The following is a 5,241-nucleotide window of genomic DNA, read 5'->3' on the forward strand; positions in this document are numbered from 1 at the left end:
GAGAAACACGACCACACCATAACACCAACGTCTCCGAATTTTACTGTTGGCACTACACATGCTGGCAGATGACGTTCAATGGGTATTCGCCATACGCACACCCTGCCATCGGATCGCCACATTGTGCACCGTGATTCATCACTCCACCCAATATTTTTCCGCTTTTGAAACGTCCACTGTTTATGCTCCTTACACTAAGCGAGGCGTCGTTTGGCATTTACCGGCGTAATGTGTGGGTTATTAGCAGTCACTCAATCGTGAAATCCAAGTTTTCTCACCTCCCACCTGTCAAAGTACTTGCAGTCTCTCCTGATGCAGTTTGGAATTCCTGTGTGATGGTCTGGATAGATGTCTGCCTAGTACACACTAAGACCCTCTTGAACTATCGGCGGTCTCTGTCAGTCAACAGACCAGGTCGGCCTGTACGCTTTTGTGCTGTACGTGTCCCTTCACGTTTCCACTTCGCTATCACATCGGAAACAGTGGATCTATGGATGTTTAGGAGTGTGGAAATCTCGCGTACGGACGTATGACACAACTGACACCGAATCACCTGGCCACGTTCGAAGTCCGTGAGTTCCGCGGAGCGCCCCATTCTGCTCTCTCACGATGTCTAATAACTACTGAAGTCGGTGATATGGAGTACCTGGTAGCAGCTGGCAGCACAGTGCACCTAATATGAAAAACGCATGTTTTTGTGGGTGTCCGGATACGTTTGATTATACAGTGTATAATAAAGTTATATTGTTAAATTGTCCACGGCGCTTCCACAGGTTCCCCACCACTAACGACGCCACCACACACGCACCACCCCCTGCGGAGGTGCCACTACAGAGTAGTGCATACAAAAGCAATTGGATAGCACGTCTCACAGCTTGTCTCAAATATAAATCTTATTTCTATTGAATCACTGTTTATGCGAAAAAGAAAATAAGGTCTACAGCGATGCAGTAAGGGAAAGAGAGGGCTTAAATTAGTAAAATACACTATTTAATTCTATTATGTGTGCCTTAGGAAGCTTTACAATCAACCTCAGACAGTTGCTAAGCATTACCTGGAAATTAGAAAGATCAAAGCGAAACAGATAGACTTTAAAAGAAAGGACTGAAAATACTGTCCAAACCGAGAACGACATTTGGAGGAGAGGATGTCTCGATATACCATTTCATGAGGCCTTCACGGAACAAGAGAAAACTTTCAACGATAGCTTGAAATATGCAATGCTGGAGGAGCAGAAGGACATCAACTGCCGAAATCAAATGTATTCGCAACTACAACTGGCAACTTGCTACGAATCTCGATGGATAGGCAAATAAATTCGGTTGCCAATACTACAGTTGTGGATCAGAAAGCAGTAGCGTATCCTCATGAAACACTACGAGTGATCATGAATATAGCTTTGGCGCTTCCAGGAAACGTTAATTTAAATTCTAATATCATCAGGGGTCCTCATTGCTGTGTTTATGGTTGGAGGGCGTTCGTAATTTAACTATAAGGTGGTATAAATACTTGAGTCAGAGAGTTTGATCCGCTAGTAACATACATTTACTAGTTCATGAATAACACATAGAAAATATGTTTAAGACACTGACTTAATAAGACAAATCAGAGAACAAATTATTCAGAAATGCAAACTAGGGTCACCACAGCGTATTGCTGGGCAATACTGGCGGAATTAGTGTTTAGTTGCTGTCAGAGTTAGCAAATTAATTCAACCGTAGACTCATTCAAAATACACACATCAAAAAAAGTTTTGCATCACCCTGGTTCCCAGAACACCTGAAGATAGACGTTGACTGTGGGTATTGTTTCAGAGACACAGTCCTTTTGACTGTTCAGACATGTCACTAAATCCGCCCAAAGAAGTAAACAACGATCCATGAGCAGCGCCTATTAGACGGAGGAGGTCCGACAGCCGATCAGTTCCGGTCATTCCACCAGGAAGGGGGTACACGGCTCGTGTTGTCTGTAGTTCAACCATTCCTAGATGGTCAATACCGCGGTTCGATTGCGTCCGCATTGTTACTTTGTGCCAGGAAGGGCTCTAAACAAGGGAAGAGTCCAGGCGTCTCGGAGTGAACCAAAGCGATGTTGTTCAGACATGGAGGAGATACAGAAAGACAGGAACCTTCGATGACATGCCTCGCTCATACCACCCAATGGCTACTACTGCAGTGGATGACCGCTTCCTACAGATTATGGCTCGGAGGAACCCTGACAGCAACGCCACCATGTTGAATAATGCTTTTTGTGCAGCCACAGGACCTCGTGTTATGAGTCAAACTGTGCACAGTAGGTTGCATGATGCACAACTTCACTCCCGACGTCCATGGCGAGGTCCATCTTTGCAACCACGACACCATGGAGCGCGGTACAGATGGGCCCCAACAACATGCCGAATGGACCGCTCAGGATTGGCATCACGTTCTCTTCACCGATGATTGTCGCATATGCTTTCAACCAGACAATCGTCGGAGACGTGTTTGAAGGCAACCCGGTCAGTCTGAACGCCTTAGACGCACTGTCCAGCGAGTGCAGCAAGGTGGAGGTTCACTACTGTTTTGGGGTGGCATTATGCAAGGCAGACGTACGCCACTGGTGGTCATGGAAGGCGCCGTAACGGCTGTGCGATACGTGAATACCATCATCCAAGCGATAGTGCAACCATATTGGCAGCATATTGGCGAGGTATTCGTCTTCAGGACGACAATTCGCGCCCCCATCTTGCACATGTTGTAAATGACTTCCTTCAGGATAACGACATCACTCGACTAGAATGATCAGCATGTTCTTCAGACAAGAGCCCTATCAAATATGCATTGGGTAGATTGAAAAGGGCTGTTTATGGACTACGTGACCCACCAACCACTCTGAGGTTTCTACGCCGAATCGCCGTTGAGGAGTGCGACAGTCTGGACCAACAGTGCCTTGATGAACTTGTGGATAGTGTGCCACGACGATTACAAGCATGCATCAATGCAAGAGGACGTACTACTGGGTATTAGAGGTACTGGTGTGTAAAGCAATCTGGACCACCACCTCTGAAAGTCTCGCAGTACGGTGGTACAACCGGCAATGTGTGGTTTTCATGAGCAATAGAAAAGGCGGAAATGATGCTTAATTTTTACCTCTATTCCAATTTTCCGTTCAGGGTCCGGAACCCTCTGAACCGAGGTGCTGCAAAACTTTTTTTATGTATGTATTAAAAAAAGATCAGAACGTTCGCATTGCTTACCGCGTCTGCATTGAATCTGTGTGATGCTGCCGTGCATTTTGCTGCGGCGAGCGCTAGGGCACGTTGCTGTGCCTATGGCCGCGGGGCGCAGCCATCTTCTCAGACGCGATCGCGAAAACTTTGTCTGTGTCCCGAGAACTCTTAAATCGAACTCGGGCAACTCGGCGAAAGGCGGAAGTCGAAATCTGCTTATCAAAGTCGTGGCGTTCCTGAGAGTAGCGCCCAGAGCAAGTCTCCATGGGTCTCTCTTCAGAAAAACTCCGCATTTACTTTCAGACTTCACAGTGCTTCCACTCGGCGCACTTTATTCAGCCAGTCGCCGAAAAAGCCTAACTGTCCCTCCAATGAGGGGACTGGACTAGAGACAGCTGTCTCCCACCAAGAGTTTACACTGATGAGCCGAAACATTATGACCACCTGATCAATAGCTTGTTTGTCCGTTCTTGTAACGAAAAACATAACTGATTCAGTGTGGTAGTTTTTTGGAGGCACATGGCATTAGATGTCTACGCACAGGTCAGAAATTCGCCTAAATAACGGGACGCAGATTTACGTACTCGTTGATGGAGCCCGATGGTGACCCAACTGAGTTCCACTGGATTTGCATTAGGCGCATTTGGTCGCCAAGACATCACAAGTGAATTCACTATAACGCTCCCCAGTCCACTGTAGCACTGGTTCCGGGACACGGACAATTATACTGTTGAATGATGACGCCGGCGTCGGGGAAGACATCAAGCATGAAGGGATGCAGGTGGTTCACAGCTGTCAGCTTGTCTTCGATTACTACCACAGGTCTCTTGCAAACGCAAGAGCATGTCTCCCATAGCATAACACTGCTCCCACATGTCTGCGTCCGTGGGGCGCTACACATTTCGAACCGGCGGTCACCTCGATGACAGCGTTTGTGGTGGCGACCATCGGTCTAGTGTAGCAAAAGTATGATCCAGCCGAAGAGACGACACGTTTCCACTGATCGACGTTTCAATCTCGATGATCCCGTGCCCACTGCAATCGAAACTGACAATGTCGTTGAGTCAACATGTGAACACGGAGGGGCGGTCTACTGTAGAGCGCCATGTTCAACAATATACGATGAACGTCGTGCTACAAAACACTTGTGTCTGCACCAGCGTTGTGCTCTTTCGACAGAGATGCCACAGGTCACCATAGGTCCTACTTTACAGAGCAGACAAGCCTTCGAATCGTCGTTCTGTGGAGAGTCTTGGATATCCAACCATTTAGCACTAGTGGTAGCTTCACTGTCTTTCTACCTCTTTTCGTAGGTGCTCACGAGTGTAGTACGTGAACATTCGACCAGCTTCGCCGTTGTCACAAGCTCTGTGTAATAGTAATCTGCCCTTTGCCATAGTCGCTTATCTCAATGGAGTTTCCCCCCTTGCAGCCCATATATTCACTAGGGTGATCCCCCGTCCGTGTTGGCTCCGCTTACATACTCTTCTTACCGCTTCGCCGGCCGCGGTGGCCAAGCGGTTCTAGGCGCTTCAGTCTGGAGCCGCGTCTCAGGTTCGAATCCAGCCTCGGGAATGGATGTGTGTGATGTCCTTAGGTTAGTTAGGTTTAAGTAGTTCTAAGTTCTAGGCGATTAATGACCTCAGATGTTAATTCCCACAGTGCTCAGAGCCATTTGAACCATTTTTGAACCTTACCGCGTCACGTGCCCGTTATGCCACCAGTCGGCATCCAACGTCGCGGTGCGCTGTGGTCATAAAGTTTTGGCTTATCAGTGTAGATTCCAGAAAGCTAATCAGAAACGCGCTTTTGCGCATGGGAAAGGCCCGAAACCACTGCACGGCAAGTGTTCTGGGATTTCTTGTGAATTAGGTATTTTTCGCACAGTCCTTGCCAGGGAAAACCGAAGCGAAAATTTTCTCAGGCACAGTTGTGACAGTATATTAGAACTGGAGTGCTGCCTGGCAACAGGATGAAACGGTAGTTCCAGCGTTCGCTCAGAGCCCTGGGCCAGGTTAGAAACTCAAGAGGCT

Source organism: Schistocerca cancellata, chromosome 8 (assembly GCF_023864275.1).
Source record: "Schistocerca cancellata isolate TAMUIC-IGC-003103 chromosome 8, iqSchCanc2.1, whole genome shotgun sequence".
Lineage (NCBI taxonomy): Eukaryota > Metazoa > Arthropoda > Insecta > Orthoptera > Acrididae > Schistocerca > Schistocerca cancellata.